Raw genomic sequence first — 25677 nt, 5'->3', positions numbered from 1 at the left:
AATGGAAATGCAGGCAGAAAAAAATGACAAGTCTGAACTTCTCTCCTTTGTCGCCCCTCATAGGCTTAAGTGGAGATTTGCTCTGTCCGAAATAACCATTGGCATCACAACACTTGCAAGTGAGTAACCCAAACAGATATTGGAGAATAACACGTATCTTTAAGCTGTTTGCCTTATCTGTAGTGGTGTATGGGGCATGGAGTGAAAAGTGACAGAAAAAAGTGGTTGAAATCACATCAAATGATGAAATTTCCAGAGGCTCAAAAGATAACAGATTCCTGGTCACTTATTGAAATTCTGAGAGACAGCAGATATCATCAGTGTTACTGAAATGGAGCAGGACCCCATGGTCCTTGTCCCCCACCCCCCATCTCCTCAGCCTGCATTTTGTCTGTGGAAAAAATTTAGCCAAAGAATAAGTTTAATCAGAGAAGTGAAAAAATGCAGAAACAGAGGAAAACAGTCAAAGGAGACCAAATAATAATAGTTTAGTCATTAAGCATAGTCAAGGACCTCTAGTTCCTCCTTAAGGGCTATAGATAATATTCTGAGCCGTATCCTATGAGCTGTCTTATAGATACTGAAACCCCCACCAGGTGGGAGAAGTTGACTACATGATTACCAGACTATAGCCATGACATAAGCTGCCACAGTTTCAAGAATAGGCCTCAAAGAAATGGAAACAAACCAACCCTGGAACTGAAGATTAACTGTACCTAAAACAGTCAAGATGATGCTGGTCAGACCACCAATGACCAACTTCAAGATGACTGACAGAGCTGACTGTATTGTTTCTGCTAGTCCCCTCCCTCTGTCTATAGAACTTCTTGCCCCCTGATTGTCGGGGCAGGGCAGGGGGCAGAAGTTGGCCTTTGGACAGGCGTCCGCCCTCCCCCGCTCCCCCGCTCCCTGGTTGCTGGCCTCTGAAATAAAGCAGCTTTTCCTTTCCTACCAACACTTGTCTCTCGAAAATTGGCTTTTGAGTGGCAAGCAGCCAGACCTGGGTTCAGTAACATTACCTTAAGAGGCAGTGGCCTCATGCAGTTACAGAAATACCCAAGGACAGAGAGAAATATTTAGAACTGTCTCCAGATGGAAAAGCTGCTTCTGAAAAAAGTGGGTTCTTTTGCATCAGAGGAATTGTAGAGGGTATATTTGTCATATCAATTAAAACAAGTGCTTTTGATTTTCTTAGCAGATTGGGGTCTGTTCAGTGGGTGCCTTCTCTAGGGCTGAGACTCTGACAGCCACTTTCTGCTAGATAACCCTCCCACATTGGGAAGAGATGACAGGACTAGAGTTAGACATCCAGTCCAAGCTGGATCAGTCATATTCTTTGTCTGATAATTTAAAACGTGAAAAATAGAAACTAGAAAGTGGACTCTGAGCCAAGGCAATGGCAGATTTCTAGTTGGAAGTTTTAATGACCTCTAAACCCGAGGTCCTTGGAGGCTCTCACCCTTTCTGAGACTTGTTATAGGAGATCTGCTCGGAACATTCTCTACCCTTGTATCACACAGATCTACTTTTCCACACAGGTTTGGGAAACAACTCTTCCATGGTTTCTGCAGCCTTTCTTCTTGAGGGGAATTTCAAAAAGAAGGAGGTCACTGAGATGAACTGTAACTCCCATCACTGCAGTTGATATTGGGGCTGCTCTCCTCCTTTATTATCCATTCTTAAATTCCCTTTACTCTCAGCTATCACTTTGGCAAGTCTGTGTGGCTTACCTGGTGGTGTGACCAAACCTTCATTCTTTTTTTAAAAAAATTTATTTATTTTTGGCTGCGTTGGGTCTTCATTGCTGCACAGGGGCTTTCATCTAGTTGTGGCGAGTGGGGGCTACTCTTGGTTGCAGTGCACGGGCTTCTCATTGAAGTGGCTTCTCTTGCTGTGGAGCATGGGCTCTAGGCACGTAGGCTTCAGTAGTTGTGGCACGTGGGCTCAGTAGTTGTGGCACGTGGGCTCTAGAGCACAGGCTCAGTAGTTGTGGCGCACAGGCTTAGTTGCTCCGCGGCATGTGGGATCTTCCTGGACCAGGGCTCGAACCCGTGTCCCCTGCATTGGCAGGCGGATTCTTAACCACTGCGCCACCAGGGAAGTCCCAAACCTTCATTCTTGAATGATCTGAACACTTGATAATCATACCCTTCCCAGTTTAGGGTTGTTAAATATGTGCGCTCACAGTTATTCTGAGGCCAGAGAGTACCTGGAGACACCCAGTGGATTACCTAGGTTCAACATATATTTCTCCCAAGCCCTATCTCCTCCTGCTGATGAGGGTAAACTACTCCTGCCAGTATGGTGACTCCTCTTTTCATCTACTGGCCTCTGGACACAAGGAGTCCAGATGGCCCTGGAGGAGTCTGTATTTTGTAGTTCAGTAGATTGAACCTGGTGATGTCTGCTTATAAGAGTTTGCCCCCTCTTGGGACCAATATCTCCAACCTTGCATTGCCCAGAATTAAAGGGGCAGAAACCACAAGGTCTCCGTGTGGTTCATTGGGAGAGAGGGTCATTGGCAGAAAGGGTAAGTCTTCTACTCTTTCATTCCCAAACCCATATATTCCTTCTACTGGGGAGACAGTATCATATAGTGATCTCTAACTTAGTAAGTTTACTATATCTTGAAGGATGACACCCCATCCTTTTAGAGTGTTTCTTCCAAGCTGGCACTTTATTTGTGCCTTTAGAAGCTGTTCTAGTGTTCTGTGAAGCTAACTGACTACTTTTGGATGGTGTAGTATGTGATATGACTAGTAAATCCCATAGTCATGGGTCCACACCTACACCTCTTTTGCTGTAAGTGGGTCCCATCTTTGGATGCTATGCGATATGGAATTTCATGCTTGTGGACTAGAAATTCCATAAATCCCCAGATAGCAGTGCTGGAATAGGCTCTCTGTGAATGAAAGACAAATTCATACCAGAAATAACTGTCTGTTCCTTTAGGTCTGTGAGGCACATCCTTATGTTTGCCACAGCTTCTTAACTTGGACTTTGAAGCTCCCAAACCTCATTTTTTGAAGCCCAATTTTCCCGCTACTGTATTTCATGAAGCCTATATTCTGGTTAGATTATGGACTTTCCTGCTTTGTGCCTCAACACATTTGACAAGAGAAAGGGAAGAAATGTAACTCACATTTATAGTATGCCTCATGAATCAGGATTTAGCTTTACCATCCTTTTTGTTTATTTGCTCACTTGTACATCTGTTTTACAGATAAGGAAACTGAACTTAGAAAGAAATTCTGCTGTGTTACAGACTTCCATGTCAGGAAGCTATGTAGAGTTATTCAGGGTGAGACAAGTAGTAAATGCTTTCTGATAACTCTCATAATCTTGGCTTTCTGTTTTACAAGGTTATCCCCAAAGGAAGCTTGAAGATTTCTCTTTTCGTCTTCTAGAGAAAATATCTCTTTTCCTAGATCAGAACTTTGAAAATTTTTGCTTTGCTTTTTGCATGCAGAGTTTTGGAAAACTGGCCAACCAAGGTGAGACTGAAAAATCCCTATGATTCGTGGAAAATATTAACATAGTCCTATATGGAAATAAATGTACATTTTCTCCAGAGTTCAAAGGGCTTACCATATGGTTTGATCTGCTGAACTATATTGGAAGAATATCCCCTCTTCTTTCACCCCTTTTTTCCTCTATGCTTTTGCTATATGAAATCAAGCCCTGAGTTTTGTTTTGATTTAACTCTAATTGGAGCCATGCTTTTACTGAATCTAATTTCAGTTGGAACTAATTACACGGGAAAAGGTCATAGCTGTACTGAGAGTATTACTCTGCTTACAATATATTGGCACCATATAACACTAACTCAATTTTTATAGAGACACAAATGAAGATAAGAATAAATGACCAAAATGTTCTGCATCTTCCTTTTGTTTAAATCAGTAGGGAAAAATCCATACATAGTTATTGACAAGAAAACCTGTCTTGGGTATGAATAAATACAAGTTTTTCAGTTGATTTTTGTCTGTTTCCTGACAACAGTCTGGGTATTGCCAAGTAAGACATGTATGTTGGGGCTTCCCTGGTGGCATAGTGGTTGAGAGTCCACCTGCCGATGCAGGGGACATGGGTTCGTGCCCCGGTCCGGGAAGATCCCACATGCTGCAGAGCGGCTGGGCCCGTGAGCCATGGCTGCTGAGCCTGCATGTCCGGAGCCTGTGCTCCGCAATGGGAGAGGCCACAACAGTGAAAGGCTCACGTACCACAAAAAAAAAAAGTCACTTTGTTCCCTTCTGGCTTATATGGCTTCTGATGAGAAGTTCTTCTATAATTAATATCTTTGTTCCTTTTAATGTAATATGTCTTTTTCGTCTGACTACGTTCAAGATTTTCTCCTTATGCTTGGTTTCCAGCAGTTGGAATGTGATGTTTCATTCATTTACTTGAAAAATCTTGCTTGGTGTCCTTGGAACTTCTTGGATCTTTGATTTTACATCTTCCATTATTTTTGGAAAATATTTTCCATTATCTTTTCAAATGTTTCTTCTGCCCTTTTCTTTCTCTTTTCCATTGAGGAGTCCAATTACATGTGTATTGGACCTTTTGTTATTGTCTTAAACCTCTTGCATACTCTGTTCTTTTTTCTTTTTTTTATTTTTTGACTCTTGCTCTGCATTTCAGTTTGGATAATTTCTATGACCTAACTTCAAATTCACTGATTCTTTCCTCAGTTGCCTAGAGTACTGATGAACCCACCAAAAGCATTATTAATTTCTTTTACCATTTTCCCCTAACATCCCATTTGATTCTTTCTTGTAGTTTTCATCTCTCTGTTAAAATTCTCCATTTGTTCATTTAGATTTTTCACCTTTACCACTGGAGTTATAGCAAGTTACATTTCTTTACTTGTCTTAAGGACTTTCTTAAGGAATTTAAAATTCTATGTCTGATATTTTGAACTATCATGAGTCTAATTCCATTGATTATTTTGTCTCTTGACAATGGTTTTTTGTTTTTTGGTTTTTTCTTTCTAATATTGAGTCTCATCACTTTTGGTTGACTGGGTGATATTCTCTGTAGAACAGTAGAGACTAAGGTATATGCCAGGAAAGAGACATAGCTCTTTTTCTGCTAGGCTATTAGTGTGTGGAGTTCAATTAATTTACCCAAGAGGTGTGCTGGGTTTGTGTTTTGTTGTTACAGTGGTTCCTCTCAGTAAATCACTGGCTTCAAATTCCTTTGATTACTTTCTGCTTAGGTGGGGGTTGGGTGTTGGAGGGCTTCTCTCAGTTCTTCTGTTCTACTCTAGATTTAGACTTCTCTTATCTGCATGAATGTCAAGAGTGAGAGCTTTTCCCTAAGTTTTGTACCTTTCCCCTGAATTAGACTGCTGTTATGTGTGACTTGCTCATTGCTACCTGGTGGTATGTGTCGGGGGGGATTCTGTCTCATTGTAGCCTCAGTCTTAGGCACACCCATTGTTTCTTGGTCTTGAAGATGAGGATTTTTCAGTGATTCTGCCCTTACCTAGTGGGTAGCATTAGGGTATTTCTAATGGTAGATCCAGGATGGAGCCTTGCCCCTTCTTGAGGCAGAGGATTATTATTATTTTTTGTTTCCTTCCAGTTGCTTCAATGGGTCTTCACCTGTGCTGTGTGGGCCACAGGGTTTCCTGCTCATGACTTTTGTTCTTTAGGGGAGATAGGAGAGAAAGATCCGTATGGGGCTTTGTGCCTTTCCTGTGGTGAATTGCTGCTCCTTTCTGCCAGGCCAGCACCAGTGAGGGAAGCTATCTCTGGTTTCCCACTCTACTCCCATTTTTCTCATGAGCACGGCACTAGTTTGCTAATGGACAAAGGACCTCAAACTGGGTCACTTAAACAGCAGAAATTTATTGTCTTGTGGGCTAGGAGTCTAGAAATGTATCATCAAGGTGTTGGCAGGTTTGGTTCCTTCTAAGGTCTCTGAGGGAAGGATCTGTTCCATGCCTTTACCTGACTTGTAGGTGGCCACCTTCTTCTCATGTCTCCGCATCATCTTCCCTCTATGTGTATCTCTGTCCAGATTTCCCCTTTTTATGAAAACACTGGTCATATTGGATTAGTGCCCACTGTAATGAACCTTGTTTTAACTTGATTATCTCTATAAAGACCCTGTCTCCAAATAAGGCCACATTCTGAGTTACTGGGGATTATGACTTCAACATATAAATTTTCAAACCGTAACAGGCACCCATTAGGTTCTATGGGGAAGAATCTAGAAATGGACTACAGACACTCATTGTGTCTGTAGCTCCTAGGGGTTCTATCCTTCAGGAGTTTGTTAAAAAATTTAATGGAAATATTTTTACCTGCTTCTATGGTGGCTTTGTCTTTGTCAAGTGCTGTGTCTTAGGTAAAGCAGTGCTGTGTTTTCATCTCTCCTTGGAGATGTCTGTCTTTCCTTAGGCTACTTGGTTGCTGTGACCACAGCTCTCCAAAAGATTTGACAGAAGTTATAGTTTTGTTGATTATCCGGCTTTTCCTTATTGTTAGGTGGGAGTGATACTCTTTCCAGATATACACATACTAAGGGAGAGAAGGCAACACTTTAAAAATCTGTTTACAATTTTTCATTACTATATGAAGAAATACAGTTGATTTTTATGTTGATCTTTTTTAAAAATTTAATTTAATTAATATATTTATTTGGGGCTGCATTGGGACTTCGTTGCTGCACGTGGGCTTTCTCTAGTTGCGGCGAGCGTGGGCTACTCTTCGTTGTGGTGTGCAGGCTTCTCATTGCAGTGGCTTCTCTTGTTGTGCAGCATGGGCTCTAGGTGCATGAGCTTCAGTAGTTGCAGCATGCGGGCTGAGTAGTTGTGGCTCGCGGGCTCTAGAGCACAGGGTCAGTAGCTGTGGTGCACGGGCTTAGTTGCTCCACGGCAGGTGGGATCTTCCTGGACCAGAGCTTGAATCCATGTCCCCTGCATTGGCGGGCGGATTCTTAACCACTGCACCACCAAGGAAGTCCCTATGTTGATCTTGAATTTTTCAACTTTGCTAAATTCACTTATTAGTTCTAGAGTTTTTTTTTGGGGTAGACTTCCTTGGGTTTTCTATGAAGACAATCTTGTAATTTGAAAATAAAGATAGTTTTATTTCTTCTTTTTCAATATATATACTATTATTTATCTTTATACATTTATCTGTTTATCTATCTATCTACATATCTTGACTAGATGCACTGGCTAGGACCTTCAGTATAATGTGGAATAGAAGTGGGGAGGGTGGATATCCTTCTCTTGTCCACTCTGCAGAAAAGTATTCAGCCTTCACCATGACGTATGATGTTAGCTGACCCAGGATTTTTCCTAAATGCCCTTTATTAGCTTAAAGAAAGTTTTCTTCTGTTCCTAGTTTGTTGAGGGTTATTTACCATGAATGGATGTCGAATTTTGTCAAATGCTTTTTGACAAGGCATTTTCAACCTGGTTGATTCTTCTTACTTCTTGAGAAGAAATACTTGTACAAAAATTATTGAGTGACTTGAGTAAAACATTTCAGTAATGGCTATAATCCCAGATTACCAGGAGTTTAAAATGACTGTTTCTTCAGTCTCACCTTGTGATTTTTTTATTAGTTTCTGCTTTAAAACAAAGTAAATCAGCCATACATATACATCTGTTCCCACATCCCTTCCCTCATGCATCTCCCTCCCTCCCACCCTCCCCATCCCACCCCTCCAGGCAGTCACAAAGCACCGAGCTGATCTCCCTGTGCTCTGCGGCTGCTTCCCACTATCTATCTACCTTACGTTTGGTAGTGTATATATGTCCATGCCTCTCTTTCGCTTTGTCACAGCTTACCCTTCCCCCTCCCCATATCCTCAAGTCCATTCTCAAGTCAGTCTGTGTCTTTATTCCTGTTTTACCCCTAGGTTCTTCATGACATTTTTTAAAATTCCATATATATGTGTTAGCATACGGTATTTGTCTTTCTCTTTCTGACTTACTTCACTCTGTATGACAGACTCTAGGTCTATCCACCTCATTACAAATAGCTCAGTTTCGTTTCTTTTTATGGCTGAGTAATATTCCATTGTATATATGTGCCACATCTTCTTTATCCATTCATCCGATGATGGACACTTAGGTTGCTTCCAGCTCCGGGCTATTGTGACTAGAGCTGCAATGAACATTTTGGTACATGTCTCTTTTTGAATTATGGTTTTCTCAGGGTATATGCCTAGAAGTGGGATTGCTGGGTCATATGGTAGTTCTATTTTTAGTTTTTTAAGGAACCTCCATACCGTTCTCCATAGTGGCTGTACCAATTCAGATTCCCACCAGCAGTGCAAGAGTGTTCCCTTTTCTCCACACCCTCTCCAGCATTTATTGTTTCTAGATTTCTTGATGATGGCCATTCTGACTGGTGTGAGATGATATCTCATTGTAGTTTTGATTTGCATTTCTCTAATGATTAATGATGTTGAGCATTCTTTCATGTGTTTGTTGGCAGTCTGTATATCTTCTTTGGAGAAATGCCTATTTAAATCTTCTGCCCATTTTTGGATTGGGTTGTTTGTTTTTTGCTATTGAGCTGCATGAGCTGTTTATAAATTTTGGAGATTAATCCTTTGTCAGTTGCTTCATTTGCAAACATTTTCTCCCATTCTGAGGGCTGTCTTTTGGTCTTGTTTATGGTTTCCTTGGCTGTGCAAAAGCTCTGAAGTTTCATTAGGTCCCATTTGTTTTTCTTTGTTTTTATTTCCATTTCTCTAGGAGGTGGGTCCAAAAGGATCTTGCTGTGATTTATGTCATAGAGTGTTCTGCCTATGTTTTCCTCTAAGAGTTTGATAGTTTCTGCCCTTACATTGAGGTCTTTAATCCATTTTGAGCTTATTTTTGTGTATGGTGTTAGGGAATGATCTAATCTCATACTTTTACATGTCCCTGTCCAGTTTTCCCAGCACCACTTATTGAAGAGGCTGTCCTTTCTCCACTGTACATTCCTGCCTCCTTTATCAAAGATAAGTTGACCATATGTGCGTGGGTTTATCTCTGGGCTTTCTATCCTGTTCCATTGATCTATCTTTCTGTTTTTGTGCCAGTACCACACTGTCTTGATTACTGTAGCTTTGTAGTATAGTCTGAAGTCAGGGAGCCTGATTCCTCCAGCTCCGTTTTTCGTTCTCAAGATTGCTTTCGCTATTCGGGGTCTTTTGTGTTTCCAAACAAATTTTGAAATTTTTTGTTCTAGTTCTGTGAAAAATGCCAGTGGTTGTTTGATAGGGATTGCATTGAACCTGTAGATTGCTTTGGGTAGTAGAGTCATTTTCACAATATTGATTCTTCCAATCCAGGAGCATGGTATATCTCTCCATCTATTTGTATCATCTTTAATTTCTTTCATCAGTGTCTTATAATTTTCTGCATACAGGTCTTTTGTCTCCTTAGGTAGGTTTATTCCTAGATATTTTATTCTTTTTGTTGCAATGGTAAATGGGAGTGTTTTCTTGATTTCACTTTCAGATTTTTCATCATTAGTGTACAGGAATGCCAGAGATTTCTGTGCATTAATTTTGTATCCTGCTACTTTACCAAAGTCATTGATTAGCTATAGTAGTTTTCTGGTAGCATCATTAGGATTCTCTAGGTATAGTATCATGTCATCTGCAAACAGTGACAGCTTTACTTCTTCTTTTCCAATTTGGATTCCTTTTATTTCCTTTTCTTCTCTGATTGCTGTGGCTAAAACTTCCAAAACTAGGTTGAATAAGAGTGGTGAGAGTGGGCAGCCTTGTCTTGTTCCTGATCTTAGTGGAAATGGTTTCAGTTTTTCACCATTGAGGACAATGTTGGCTGTGGGTTTGTCATATATGGCCTTTATTATGTTGAGGAAATTTCCCTCTATGCCTACTTTCTGCAGGGTTTTTATCATAAATGGGTGTTGAATTTTGTCAAAAGCTTTCTCTGCATCTATTGAGATGATCATATGGTTTTTCTTCTTCAATTTGTTAATATGGTGTATCACATTGATTGATTTGCGTATATTGAAGAATCCTTGCATTCCTGGAATAAACCCCACTTGATCATGGTGTATGATCCTTTTAATGTGCTGTTGGATTCTGCTTGCTAGTATTTTGTTGAGGATTTTTGCATCTATGTTCATCAGTGATATTGGCCTGTAGTTTTCTTTCTTTGTGACATCCTTGCCTGGTTTTGGTATCGAGGTAATGGTGGCCTCATAGAATGAGTTTGGGAGTGCTCCTCCCTCTGCTATATTTTGGAAGAGTTTGAGAAGGATAGGTGTTAGCTCTTCTCTAAATGTTTGATAGAATTCGCCTGTGAAGCCATCTGGTCCTGGGCTTTTGTTTGTTGGAAGATTTTTAATCACAGTTTCAATTTCAGTGCTTGTGATTGGTCTATTCATATTTTCTATTTCTTCCTGATTCAGTCTTGGCAGGTTGTGCATTTCTAAGAATTTGTCCATTTCTTCCAGGTTTTCCTATTTATTGGCATAGAGTTTCTTGTAGTAATCTCCTGATCTTTTGTATTTCTGCAGTGTCAGTTGTTACTTCTCCTTTTTCATTTCTAATTCTATTGATTTGAGTCTTCTCCCTTGTTTTCTTGATGAGTCTGGCTAATGGTTTATCAATTTTGTTTATCTTCTCAATGAACCAGCTTTTAGTTTTATTGATCTTTGCTATCATTTCCTTCATTTCTTTTTCATTTATTTCTGATCTGATCTTTATGATTTCTTTCCTTCTGCTAACTTTGGGGGTTTTTTGTTCTTCTTTCTCTAATTGCTTTAGGTGCAGGGTCAGGTTGTTTACTCGAGATGTTTCCTGTTTCTTAAGGTGGGATTGTATTGCTATAAACTTCCCCCTTTGAACTGCTTTTGCTGCGTCCCATAGGATTTGGGTCGTCGTGTCTCCATTGTCATTTGTTTCTAGGTATTTTTAAAATTTCCTCTTTGATTTCTTCAGTGATCACTTCGTTATTGAGTAGTGTATTGTTTAGCCTCCATGTGTTTGTATTTTTTACAGATCTTTTCCTGTAATTGATGTCTAGTCTCACAGCATTGTGGTCGGAAAAGATACTTGATACAATTTCAATTTTCTTAAATTTACCAAGGCTTGATTTGTGACCCAAGATATGATCTATCCTGGAGAATGCTCCATGAGCACTTGAGAAAAATGTGTATTCTGTTGTTTTTGGAAGGAATGTCTTATAAATATCAATTAAGTCCATCTTGTTTAATGTATCATTTAAAGCTTGTGTTTCCTTATTTATTTTCATTTTGGATGATCTGTCCATTGGTGAAAGTGGGGTGTTAAAGTCCCCTACTATGAGTGTGTTACTGTCGATTTCCCCTTTTATGGCTGTTAGTATTTGCCTTATGTATTGAGGTGCTCCTATGTTGGGTGCATAAATATTTACAATTGTTATATCTTCTTCTTGGATCAATCCCTTGATCATTATGTAGTGTCCTTCTTTGTCTCTTCTAATAGTCTTTATTTTAAAGTCTATTTTGTCTGATATAAGAATTGCTACTCCAGCTTTCTTTTGATTTCCATTTGCATGGAATATGTTTTTCCATCCCCTTACTTTCAATCTGTATGCGTCTCTAGGTCTGAAGTGGGTCTTTTGTAGACAGAATGTATATGGGTCTTGCTTTTGTATCCATTCAGCCAATCTGTGTCTTTTGGTGGGAGCATTTAGTCCATTTCCATTTAAGGTAATTATTGATATGTATGTTCCTATTCCCATTTCCTTAATTGCTTTGGGTTCATTATTGTAGGTATATTCCTTCTGTTGTGTTTCTTGCCTAGAGAAGTTCCTTTAGCATTTGTTGTAAAGCTGGTTTGGTGGTGCTGAACTCTCTCAGCTTTTGCTTGTCTGTAAAGGTTTTAATTTCTCCATCAAATCTGAATGAGATCCTTGCTGGGTAGAGTAATCTTGGTTGCAGGCTTCTCTCCTTCATCACTTTAATTATGTCCTGCCACTCCCTTCTGGCTTGTAGAGTTTCTACTGAGAGATCAGCTGTTAACCTGATGGGGATTGCCTTGTGTGTTATTTGTTGTTTTTTCCCTTGCTGCTTTTAATATGATTTCTTTGTGTTTAATTTTTGACAGTTTGATTAATATGTGTCTTGGCGTATTTCTCCTTGGATTTATTCTCTATGGGACTCTTTGTGTCTCCTGGACTTGATTAACTATTTCTTTTCCCATATTAGGGAAGTTTTCAACTATAATCTCTTCAAATATTTTCTCAGTCCCTTTCCTTTTCTCTTCTTCTTCTGGAACCCCTATAATTCGAATTTTTGTGTGTTTAATGTTGTCCCAGAGGTCTCTGAGACTGTCCTCTGTTCTTTTCATTCTTTTTTCTTTATTTTGCTCTGCATCAGTTATTTCCACTATTTTATCTTCGACCTCACTTATCCGTTCTTCTGCCTCAGTTATTCTGCTATTGATCCCATCTAGAGTATTTTTCATTTCATTTATTGTGTTTTTAATCAATGCTTGATTCATCTTTAGTTCTTCTAGGTCCTTGTTAACTGTTTCTTGCATTTTGTCTATTCTATTTCCAAGATTTTGGATCTTGCATCAGCTTTACTATCATTATTCTGAATTCTTTTTCAGGTAGACTGCCTATTACCTCTTCATTTGTTTGGTTTGGTAGGTTTTTATCTTGCTCCTTCAACTTCTGTGTGTTTTTCTGTCTTCTCATTTTGCTTATGTTACTGTGTTTGGGGTCTCCTTTTTGCAGGCTGCAGATTCGTAGTTCCCGTTGTTTTTGGTGTCTGCCCCCAGTGGCTCAGGTTGTTTCAGTAGGTTGTGTAGGCTTCCTAGTAGGGGGGAGTAGTGCCTGTGTTCTGGTGGTTGAGGCTCGATCTTGTCTTTCTGGTGGACAGGTCCACGTCTGGTGGTGTGTTTTGGGGTTCCTGTGGCCTTATTAAGTTTTTAGGCAGCCTGTCTCCCAATGGGTTGTGTTGTGTTCCTGCCTTGCTATTTGCTTGGCATAGGGTGACCAGCACTGTAGCTTGCTGGTCGTTGAGTGAAGCTAGGTGCTGGTGTTGAGATGGAGATCTCTGGGAGATTTTCGCCACTTGATATTATGTGGAGCTGGGAGGTGTTTTGTGGACCCGTGTCCTGAAGTTGGGTCTCCCACTTCAGAGGCACAGCACTGACTCCTGGCTGCAGCACCAAGAGCCTTTCATCTACCCAGCTCAGAATAAAAGGGAGAAAAAGTAGAAAGAAAGAATTAGTAGAAGAAAGAAAGAGAGAGAGAGAAAGAAAGGAAGAAGGAAAGAAATGAAGGGAGGAAGAAAGAAAGAAAGAAAAGAGGGAGGGAGGAAGGATGGAAAGAAAGCAAGAAAGGAGGGAGGGAGGAAGGAAAGAAAGAGTGAAAGGAAGAAGAGAGGGAGGGATGAAAGAAAGAAAGAGAGAAAGAAAGAAAGGATGGGCAGAGGGAGGGAGGGAGGAAGGGAAGGTAGGGAAAAAAGAAAGAGCAGGTAAAGTAAAATAGAATAAAGTATAAAATATAGTAGCCTTATTAAAATTAAAAATTAATTATTGAAAAAAAAACGGAGAGATAGAACCCTGGGACATATGGTGGAAGCAAAGCTATACAGAGAAAATCTCACACAGAAGCATACACATAAACATTCACAAAAAGAGAGCAGGGGGAAAAATCGAAAATCTTGCTCTCAAAGTCCACCTCCTCAATTTGGGATAATTCATTGTAAAAAGAGGAAAAGGGGGAAAAGTCTCAAATCTTGCTCTCAAAGTCCATCTCCTTAATTTGGGATAATTCGTTGTAAAAAGAGGAAAAGGGGCAAAAGTCTTAAATCTTTTCCTCAAAGTCCACCTCCTCAATTTGGGATGATTCACTGTCCATTAATGCACTCCACAGATGCAGGGCACATCAAGTGGACTGTGAAGCTTTAATCCGCTGCCTCCAAGGCTGCACAGAGAGATTTCCCTGTCTCTTCTCTGCTCTCACAGCTCCCGGGTCTCAGCCTTGGACCTGGCCCCTCCTCTGCATGTGGTGTCACCGGAGGGCATCCGTTCTTCCCTCAGACAGGACGGGTTTAAAGGAGCCACTGATTCAGGGGCTCTGGCTCACTCAGGCAGAGGGGAGGGAGGGGCGCGCAGTGCGGGGCGGGCCTGTGGCGGCAGAGGCCGGCGTGACGTTGAACCAGCCCGAGGCGCTCTGTGCGCTTTCCCGGGGAAGCCGTCCCCGGGTCCCGGGACCCCGGCAGTGGCGGGCTGCACAGGCTCCCCGCCACGGGGGTGGGCAGTGACCTGCGCTCGCACACAGGCCTTGTGGCAGCGGCAGCAGCAGCTCCAGCGTCCCACGCCCATCTCTGGGGTCTGTGCCTTTAGCCGCGGCTCGCGCCCGTCTCTGGAGCTTCTTTCAGCAGCCCTCTTAATGCCCTCTCCTCACGCACAAGGAAATAAAAGGGAAGAAAAAGTCCCTTGCCTCTTTGGCAGCTCCATACTTTTTCCCCAGACTCCCTCCAGGCTAGCCGTGGTTCACTAACCCCTTCAGGCTCTCTTCCTGCCGCCAGCCCCAGTCCTCTCCCTGCGCTCCGACTGAAACCCAATACCCGAGCCTCAGCTCCCAGCCCCGCCCGCCCCAGCGGCCGAGCAGACAAGCCTCTCGGGCTGGTGTGTGCCTGAGGGCACCGATCCTCTGTGCCGGAATCTCTCCGCTTTGCCCTCCACACCCCTGTTGCTGTGCTCTCCTCTGCTACTCCGAAGCTTTCCCCCTCCGCCACCTGCAGTCTCCGCCCGCGAAGGGGCTTGTAGTGTGTGGAAACCTTTCCTCCTTCACGGCTCCCTCCCACTGGTGCAGGTCCCGTCCCTATCCTTTTGTCTCTGTTTATTCTTTTTTCTTTTGTCCTACCCTGGTATGTGGGGAGTTTCTTGCCTTTTGGGGGTTCTGAGGTCTTCTGTCAGCTTTCAATAGGTGTTCTGTAGGAGTTGTTCCACGTGTAGATGAATTTCTGATGTATCTGTGGGGAGGAAGGTGATCTCTGCGTCTTACTCTTCTGCCATCTTCCTCCTCACCTTGTGATTTATAAACAAATTTTCAGTATCAATCAGGTTAGTAGAGTTTTCTAGTCAAGTGAGAGCTTTATCTATAGAAGTACCAAAGGGCCGCATTATAAATAAATGTCACCTCCAATGTAGTCCCGGATGAGTTATCACAAAAAGCATTTTAGTAACTCTGTTTTTATTTTGTGCTATGTTTTGGGCATTGTGCTTGTTGTCTGGCATCCAGTGTCTCATTTAGTCTTAACAAAAACTCTGAAAAATTGGTATTGACATCTTCAGGATATTACAAGATTTGAGAGTATGAACACTGCAGACCAACTGCCAAGGTTCATATTTCAGCTCTACCACTTGCTGAATGAGCACAAGCAAGTCATTTAACCTCACTTAATTCATTGCTTCACGTGTAGAATAGGGAAGAGAGTAACAATATGAGTAGTTGTTAAGAGATTTAAATGAAGCTATTCAATATTACACCTTAACATATTTTCTGGTGCATTGTAAACACTACATCAAAGTTAGATATACATCCTGCTATCTTACAGATGAGGAAATGGAGAGATATGGAAACAAATGCATATAACTAATGTAAGTCAGAGTTTAGATTCAAATCTAAGCCTAGCTGCTTCCAAAGCACACCCTCCCTACCCCCATCATGCTGCTGTTTTCTTATGTTCTGATTAGGAAGAGAATATTTTGCTAATATATAGTGTCATTATATATCCTAGTTTATGCCTGTTGTCTCAGTGCAATTATTAATTGTGCCCCCTTTAACTCTCATGATTGTCCATTTTAGATAATAATTTATATGATCACTCTACTAATAACCCACATTCTAATTTATGTTTCAGTGGCAAATTATTATTTTTATTTCTAAATTTTCCTGTGGTCCAAACTCACCAACACACACACACACACACACACACAGAATCTAGCCTACAGTGGATTTTATAAGGAAGTTGCAGATACTATGTGTGTTTTGCATCTAAGACATTAATCACAATTTAGCAACTTCATGGCTTTATGCAGAGTAAACATACACCCTTTCAAAAATCTTATGTTTTTTTTAAAAATTTATTTATTAGGTCACACCACGTCTCAGTTGCAGCAGGCTGGCTCCTTAGTTGTGGCTTGTGGGCTCCTTATACTGACACAATTGCAAATCTATTCCTCATGTTGGGAGTGCCATACCAATTCCACATGAATGGATACACATTGAAGTTGACTACTGTTGAAATGAATTTGGGCTATTAATAAAATGCTATTGGTTGTCCAAACCAGAAAAATATGGTCTAGTAGACAATTAGAGTCTACGAATGGTTTCTAGGTATGATTCTTTTGGGGACTTGTTTCAGAGAGAGGAAGATAAAGGCTATGAGGTATTTCCAACATAAGGTTTTGCCCCTTAATGGGAATTTAGCTCATATCTGACTTTTCTTAGTATTTTCTTAGTAGTTCTATAGATGAATATTATTAGTCCTTTAAATAAACATTCTTGTTGTGAGGAAAAGTATCTTCCTTTGTTGCCTTCACTTTTAAACATACAGTATAACTGAAGTGTCTGTGCATATATCATAACTGAAATGTTTGCGTTAGTGAGACTCAAAGTGAGAGCCAAGAATTTTATTTTCCATAGACACTAAACCTTTATAGAGACCAAAATTCAATCAATTTTATTTTTATTCCTTTGAGGCTTGGTGCTATTCACACCTTTATATTCCTTATAGCTAGTATTTTATTTTACAATGTATATTTCAGTCTCAAGATAGTTAAATTAATTCCTTTTATACTACATTTTATGAACACCTTTTTTCAATTGTCATTGGAGGCCTACCATAAGCAATGTGTTTAGCCTTCTGTTCACCCAATCATATTCAGCACAAAAAATAGACTTTCATCTGAAGAAATCCCCTGTGGAGTAGGAAACACAGCTGTCTCATCGTACTAGACAGCCTGCAGAGAGATACTATTTTCCTTGCGGGAAAGGACACTCAAGTTTTGAGAATCTAGGTACTGCCCCATTGGGGAAAAAGATGAAAAGAAAAGAGACCATCCTTTTCAATTCTATTGTGCAGAATATAAAGAAACTCTTTGTTAAGATTTCATGTCCTCCTCCTCCTTTCTCAATCTTTAGTCTTTTAAAATTCTACCCTTAACTAAATGGGTGAGCTGGGTGTAAGTAAGCCCAGTATGAATTCTGGAAAGTATGTCTTGAGAGCCATTTATTTTTTTTTTCAAATGAGGAAACTAAGGTACAAAGAGGCCAAGTGACTTGTTTAACTCATATATATGAAACACTCTGCTTTCCATAGTACTGATCTTTGGCACGGGCAATAAAAGGCACCAAGCAAAAAGATTAAACTTAAAAATATACCAGGAATACAGAATGAAGAGAGGTGATTGATCTTTGAGTACGTATCCAACAGTGCAATGAAATTCTCAAGCAGGTTCCTTTTTATTTCAAAATGGGTTTGATTCAGAGAGATTTTATAGCTGCTAAATCATGCGGTTGGCAGAGATTGTGCGTGCTTCTTACAGTTACTTTGAAAGATGTCCAATTTGGCAAAGGCAGTAAAAATACTGGGATTTACTGAGTTTGCTTTTTTTTCTCTTCTAGAGAATGCTCTAAAATTCAATGTGCTCAGAAGTAATACAGTACAATTCTGAAAAGTGTGCAGAATTGCAGATTTCACAGAAACAGTGTGGCTTTCTCAGCCAGTGTGTTGCGACTGCATCTTTGGCAAAAGCCTTTGTTAGTTGTTACAGAAGGCTCTTCTTTACCACCAGTGTACTTTCAGTGTCATTGCCATTGGCATCTGAAAGCTGCTCATTTCCAGCATGATAGTTCCTGAACAGCCTTACTTTGTTCATCCAGAGAGGAGGTCTGAAGCAACACTTCTGGCCAGGTAGACTTACCTACACGAGACCACTACCCTATATCCAATTACTCTATATTGGTGCAGTATTGGTGCATCATGAGCATGGCTCTGGTTTGATGAATGCCTTGGTTTGATTATCAGTTCCACTGGTGACTTGCATAACCCTTCCAAGCCCCAGCTTTACTAAGTGTAAATGGAGGCAACAGACAATTTTATTAGGCTGCTAGGAGATTAAGTGAGATACAAAGTGCTTAAGGCAGATACATAAGTATCAATAAATGCCATTATAACTATTGTCATTATGATGTTCAATGAATGGAATTTATTATTATTATTAGATTATCTCCAGTCCAGGAGAATAGATTATTATTCATAAAGTTCACATTTGTTCGCATGACACAAATGATGCAATTGTTACTACTAAACTTATAATACAATATACCTCACTTCTATCTTGTCTGGAAGAAAGTGATACCCACTGTCTGTGAGTCCCTAAATGCTGTTCTGCTACCAATCAGATTCAGATTGCTATCTCTATTTGTACATTAAAAAAATTAGCTTTTTAAAGCTAATTTTGTTCCTAAAGCCAAGCTTATGGCCCCCTTGATAGATAAATGTGTATTAATATACAACAATATATATAATATAATTGAAGGATGAACCCAACTGGTGTGGTCTAGGTAATATGCTAAGAAGTTGCTCATTCCTAGCAGATCATATATAAATCCATTCCTAAAATCCATTGGCATCTGCAGCTCAAAGAAGCCTTGATTATAGGACAGGAAGTCAGAGTAGTGCTATAATTCTAAGCACTTCACTTTCTGATATCCAGAGCTCTATAAATGTGGCTTTTAAAAATGTATCTGCTATGTGCTAGTCAATGTGACAATTTAAAATTTTTTATCCTTAAAACAATCTTATCGTCCCCATTTCCAGATGAAGACACTTTCTTGTTTTAGAGGAAAATGTTGTTAATTAATATGACCTTTGACCTTAACACTTTGAGATGCATTTATTCAGTCATTTATTCTCTTTTACAGAGGAATAGCCTGTCTTATCAATTACTATAACCCTAGTGGCCAACACAGCGCCTGAAACATAGTACACGTTCCATAAATATTTTAAGTGTGTGCATAAATGCTAATATAGAGATTCTGAAGAACTATAATGTCTTCATTTTCTATATCTCTTTTAAAACCTATCCCTAACTATAATAAAGTATACAAGACCCTGGTTCCTTGAATGAATGGTAAGGATGGATTATGGTGCAAACCAAGACTGTTGAAGCTTCAGGGATTACTCCAAACTGTGACTAAGCCTCTATTGTAGGACTAATGGGATTAGGCAGAAATTAAACCATCAAGGCAAGTAAGATGATGGAAGCATTTAACTAAATCTCCCAACTGTGCCAACTGGAATAAATATAAATGAGCAGGTCCAATGTTATAGACGGTTGATAGATAATTGAGGGGCAGATATTGTAGACCACTTTCTCATTCTGTTTTCTTCATAAAAGTCCAAGGAATATGTTTTAAAATGTAAATTGGTTTGTCCCACATCCTCACTTAAAATGCACTCGTGTCTTGTGGCATTTTTAATGTAACATAAGCGCTACCATGACCTACCACATCCTATATGATCTAGACCTTTTGCCGCCAAACTGTCCTCTCAATTGTATATTCCAATCACACTGCTCTTTGCATCTCAAAATCTTTTTCTTATTGTTCCCTTACCTGGAGTTTCTCACAGCTCTTTTCATTTCTGATCCTTCAGTTTCAGCTCAAGTGTCACCCTCAGACCTTCCCAGGCTATTGCATCTAAATTGCCCTCCATCTTCAGACTCTATCACAGTGCCTTGATGATTTCAGCTTGTGATAAATGCAATGAAAGGAGCCATTTCTGACTAGGGGTTCTCCAAAATAATGAAGTCAGCAAATAAGTTTTGTGTGAGTGGGGGCTTCTTTTTTTCCCCATATTTAAGACTGATAAAAGCCTAGAATTTGGTATGTTCTTAACAAATATTTGTGGTACATATTACTGTCTGAAGAATGCAATGCTGGGTACTATGGGCTGGCCTAAAATATGAAAGATTTCTGATTTTGATGATCTGATTGTTCTTGAAATGACTAGGGACATTATGCTGCTTGACAGTTAGGGATTGGTATTACAGCACAGAAAGCTGTGTGCCAAAACCTGTACAGAGGAGACCAGCAGCAAACGAAAACTTATGTTGGGGTTGAGGGCATTCAGATAATATAACCTGCCCAGACAGCAACCCTAAGAGAGGATTGTAATGGTTAATTTTGTTTTACTTGGCTGGGCCATGGTATTCAGATATTTGGTCAAACATTATTCTGGATTTTTCTGTGAGGGTGTTTTTAGATGAGATTAACATTTACATTGGTGAACTTCTTTTGATACGTGGGCCTCTCGCTGTTGTGGCCTCTCCCGTTGCAGAGCACAGGCTCCGGACGCGCAGGCTTAGAGGCCATGGTTCACGGGCCTAGCCGCTCTGTGGCATGTGGGATCTTCCCGGACCGGGGCATGAACCCACGTCCCCTGCATTGGCTGGTGGACTCTCAACCACTGCATCAACAGGGAAGCCCTACACTGGTGAACTTTAAGTAAAGCAGATTGCCCTCCTAAATGTGGGTGGACCCCATCCAATAATTGAAGGTGTGAATAGAACAAAAGACTGACCTCCCCTGAGTAAAAGGGAATTCTGCCAGCAGACAGCCTTTGGACTTGAACTGATACATTGGGCTCTTCCCTGAGTCTCCAGCCTACTGGCCTACCCTGCAGATTTTGGACTTGCTAGACTCCATAATCATGTGAGCCAATTCCTTAAAATAAATCTCTATACATGTTCTATTTGTTCTTTTTCTCTGGAGAACCCTGAAAAATACAAGGATACTGGGGTGAAGGATCCGAAAGGCTCTGAGAGGTTACAGATAATTGCAATAATTATAGCAGAAGGCTTATTACAGTTGGTGAGACATCGGCTGGGGTGCTTCCATTTTGAAGTCCAGTAGGATAGTGGTCATACCTGGGAATCTGTCCAAATAAAGTAGTATTTCCCTTAGTGGCTTGGAAGTGTGCCCAAAAAGCTTCAATTTGGAGAATGGGCAGAAACAGTAAGCAGCAAGCCATCAGATGGAGTTGATAGGACGCCACAGATAACACTGTGCAACTTTTCTGAGGAAAGATGAAATGGGAATATGTAGTAGCAAAGATAAGGCTATCATCAGGGGCTATCTCACATGCTTTATATGCATTATCTTACTTAATACCCTCAAGGAAGCCTTCAGGGTAGATGAGAATATTCCTATATTACAAATGAGAAAACTGAGCCTCAGAAGAGTGAAATTACTTTGCCAAATTCACGTAGCTGGTGGGTGCTGGTGACAGGACTCACACCGAAGCATGCTGTTTCTAGCATCTGTCTTGGCCTGCTGTGGTGTTTCCTTTAGCACACTGGCTCTGAAAGACACTTGAGGGTAGGAGTTGGTAGAACTCAGAACTTAGAGGGTTGTATGGAAGCAGTGGATCCTTGGATTAAAACAAAAGTATGTTTCATATTTTTAGTGCCTTCATTTTTGAAATGATTAGTATTATCAAGTGGACATAACATCTAGAATGATTTTTCACAGTTGAAATCTCTGACTGCATGAAATTTCATGTACTGTATTTCAGAGCAGTATATCCATTCCCTTCCACTGCCCTCTAGAAGATTGTGGGAAGTGTGCACATGAAGGGAAAAATGATACACACTGTATCTCTTTAGGTATTAAAATATTTGAGTATTAGAAAATGTCTTCTTTTAAGAGGCCATGCATTCATATGAATCACCTCTCCCCATCTACTCTAATTAGACATTCTACTGTATTTCTTCATTGTGAAGAAGTTCAGGAAAAATATGGACAGATATGTGCAGACTCAAAATGTCAATAGTGCTGCCTTTCTAGAGAAATAAAGATCACTTAACACAAGTATTTAATGAGCATTTACTATTTTGTATCTAATTCACCACATATATAATCATAAAAGTATAAATCATAATATCTTCCACAGTGAGATTACTTTAGTGGATGGAGCGAGTAGTGATGTTATGTTTCATCAAATATAAATTAGAATTATTGCCAAAGGATAAATGTTCTGAAAGAATATATATTTTTTCTTCTTCTTTTGCTTGTGTCTTTTTTTGTAGAAATCTTGGTTGCTATTTACTCACAGAACTGAGCTTTGGAATGTTTCAGGCCTAGCATGGAGTGCAGGTTTTACACAAGTTGTAAGTGAAGTAGAAGATGAATACATGTAAAAAACTGTGTGTAAAAACAATCATGCAGTTATTGGTTAGCTGGGTGTAAGTAAGCCCAGTATGAATTCTGGAAAGTATGTCTTGAGAGCCATTTATTTTTTTTTCAAATGAGGAAACTAAGGTACAAAGAGGCCAAGTGACTTGTTTAACTCATATATATGAAACACTCTGCTTTCCATAGTACTGATCTTTGGCACGGGCAATAAAAGGCACCAAGCAAAAACACTCAAGTTAGCATTGTCATGGAATCCCACTGATGCCCCTCCACTATGTGAATGGTCCATGAAGTTCCACTTTTGAATTTAACTTTTATTCCTGCTCATGTGCAAAGTTCCTACCTGCTTAAAATGTATGCAACACAGAGCTGCAAACAACTAAGTTTAGCACGGAATTCTTCTGGGAGCAAAAGGTGTGGGTGCTTCCCCAACCATTATTAGCTCTTTTAAATGGTAAAGCAGAAAGAATTCCTGAACACCCACCACAGGGCTCTCCCCAGCCACCCAGAACATTATTTTTCAAAAAGCATATATCTCTGAAGTGAATTATCTGTGGCCAGTAGGAACCTTTGAGGAATGGAAAAATACGTTGTTTGTGTTCAGCTGTAGTGTGAAAAATATAAAGAAAATACATTGCTGTAGCCTAATTCAATATACTTTCTTTGCTGACTACTCTTCAATAAGAAGTGTGGGTTTTACACCTCTTCAGCTCAAAAATTTTGTGATTCCTCATGATGGAAGGAAATGATAGTGGGTACGTTCAATGGCCCGAAGGCGATTTTAGACTCAAGGTAAAGAGCTCTTCTACACCTGGCTTTGGAAAAGACTCTCTTCCCTGTTTTGTGGTTCAGACATCCTGCTTCACACAGTTCACACATTTTGGTTTAATGAAGGTGTTGAGGCTGTGTCTGGAGCTGGATTAGCAATTGCTGCTGATGCCTATCTTTACCGGGGTGGGGGGGGCGGGAGGGGGCTACTTCCTTTCCCTTGTTAGTTTGCTGATGCCTGCCTTGGGGAGAGAGCACCAAGGGTCAGTTCTTCTTTTGCCAGCACGCCAGAGAGCAGGCTCATGAGGTCCCTTCACCAGGAGGCTTTAGTAGCCTCAATACAAGTCTTAAACTCACCACCTTTCCTAAACATCCTATAACACCAAGAGTTCCTTATAAAAATCAGAGTTTCACTATACTTATGTAGGCAACACAGGAAAATACATTGTGGAAATCAATCAATCAATCAATCAATCACAGTTTAAAAATTAATGAATTCATTCAAAAACATTCACTGAGTGCCGTACCCACTGTGTTTCAGCACTGTAATAAGTGCTGGGGATACAAAGACACATAGGGCACGGACTTTGTCCCCAAGAAGCTTTCATACTGGAAGGAGAAAGATGGATGTTGATGTGAAAACATACATGAGAGCCATTCTGGCATCTATGCAGCAGAGTAACAAGGAGAGGGACGGGGGTGGTGAAGTAGAAAATGGCTGGTAGGTTAGAAAAGATTTGTAATGGAAGAGGCACCAACTTCTTCCTTTTGAATTTGTGTTCCTCTTAAATGACAGAAACAGGTAGTGAAAGAATCAGAACTATCTGGTGTTGGAACTAAATTAGTACTGTACTCCTAAAACTCATTCACACTTACTTTCAAAAGATTGTCACAGTATATAGTAAGTCTGTTTTGGGCTAAGTCTTTCTAATAGAAAAAGCTAATTTGCTTCAGGAAACATTTGCCATGGTGAGATATAAACTTTATTGCATCTCTTTCCAAAGGCAAGCCACCAAGGGAAGATGCCACCCTTGAGCTAAGTCATTTTACTACCTATAATGACATATTACTGGGGTGTTTATAAGTTACCTGCATTAAATAAGTTTGGAAAATGGCCCCAGCTGAGGTGGATTTATCATGAATACAATGAAGCTTAAGCTTCAGGGATCCTCACTTGCATAGGTCCCTTCCAAGCTCTTGAGAGGGGTCCTAGCGATTTTTCTATTTATAACTTTGCATGTTTTTATTAGATAGGATTTCCCAAAGTAGATGAGGTTCAGGCCCCACAAAACCTTGGTTCATCACCAGATTTCAGGTACTTATAAGTCAGTAGGTTTCTTGAATGAAGCCTCTTTGTTATTGACAAACATCAGGTGAAGTAGTTAGCAGGGTGGTAGTCTATTTTAAATCTGAAATCTACCTCAAAGATGAGCCAAGAGCTTCTTAATTAATAAAGTACCACTTTTTGAATGGTGGTAGTAATCATATCTCTTTCAGATAAAATCAGGGATGAAATATGTTATGGAAAACCAGCAGTGGTTGATAATCCTAAATGTTAAGTATACTTTTTTTTCTGACTTTAAAGTGTTTCTCCTTCATTCAGCTATGCAGGTCCAGACTGGTGGCTTATTTTTACAAATTCTTTTAGTCACTTCATTGGTTCTAACAATACAATCTCCATGATTTTAGAAACTGAAGGACTCTACAATGTAGAAAGGCTATATAACTTACCCAGAGAGAGCACATTCACATGCTGGTTTGTCTGTGGTACATCAATATTGTACCAAACACATAAGTACTAAGAGAGAATAAGAGGGAAATCAAAGCCTTATCCCTATTGAATTATTTACCCCATTGTTGAGAATATCAATGAGGGAGGTGTGGCCACACTATGAAGGCAAATTGAGCTGCAGTAACAGAGCCGCCCTAATGCTCCCCCAGTCAACTAGCATTGGTTTCCTTTACATAGCTATGTACACACAAAAGCTTACACACTTCAGGGTGTTGTCATCAGTTTTTGCTATGTACTAGAATCCTGGCAGCTTCTAGGATTTAGAATGGCATAAGCCCTAATAACAAAAATAACTTGGGTCTGCCCTTTGGGGTGATTCAGGGTGGCTGTTTTATTTGTAATAGTTCAAAATTTTGAGATTGTCACACCTAGAAACTAATATACTTTTTTTCTCGCAACTGCATCTTATTCTTCCCACCTGTAGTATTTTCTCTGATTCTCTATGTTTTTTCACTTTCTTGATAGTGTTCTTTGAAGCACAAACTTTTTAATTTTTATAAAATCCAATTCATCTATTTTTTCCTTTGGTTGTTTGTGCTTCTGGTATCATATCTAAGAAACTGTTGTCTAATGCAGGTCATAAAGATATACTCCTGTGTTTTCTTCTCAGCCTTTTATAGCCTTAGCTCTTACATTTGGATATTTGATCCATTTGGAGTTAATTTTCATATATGGTGTGAGGTGTTGGAGTCCACCTTTATTATTTTGTGTGTGGATGTACAGTTGTCCCAGTGTCATTTGAAAAGACTGTTCTTTCCACACTGAATTGTTTTGGCACCCTTGTTGAAAATCAATGGACCATAAATAGGAGGGTTTATTTCTACACTGTCAATTCTGTTCCAGTGATTTACATGTCTTTTCTTATACCAGTACCACACTGTGATTGCAGTAGCTTTTAACTTAGTTTTGAAACCAGGATTTG

General features: G+C 40.0%; 1 pseudogene; it reads left to right on the top strand.

The window, feature by feature from the left end:
* The window catches only part of LOC132479216 (leucine-rich repeat-containing protein 37A3-like), a 110794-nt pseudogene that overhangs the window by 67614 nt on the left and 17503 nt on the right, over positions 1–25677 (top strand).

This window comes from Mesoplodon densirostris, chromosome 18 (assembly GCF_025265405.1).
Source record: "Mesoplodon densirostris isolate mMesDen1 chromosome 18, mMesDen1 primary haplotype, whole genome shotgun sequence".
Classification (NCBI taxonomy): domain Eukaryota; kingdom Metazoa; phylum Chordata; class Mammalia; order Artiodactyla; family Ziphiidae; genus Mesoplodon; species Mesoplodon densirostris.
This window is presented reverse-complemented; position numbering and strand designations above follow the sequence as displayed.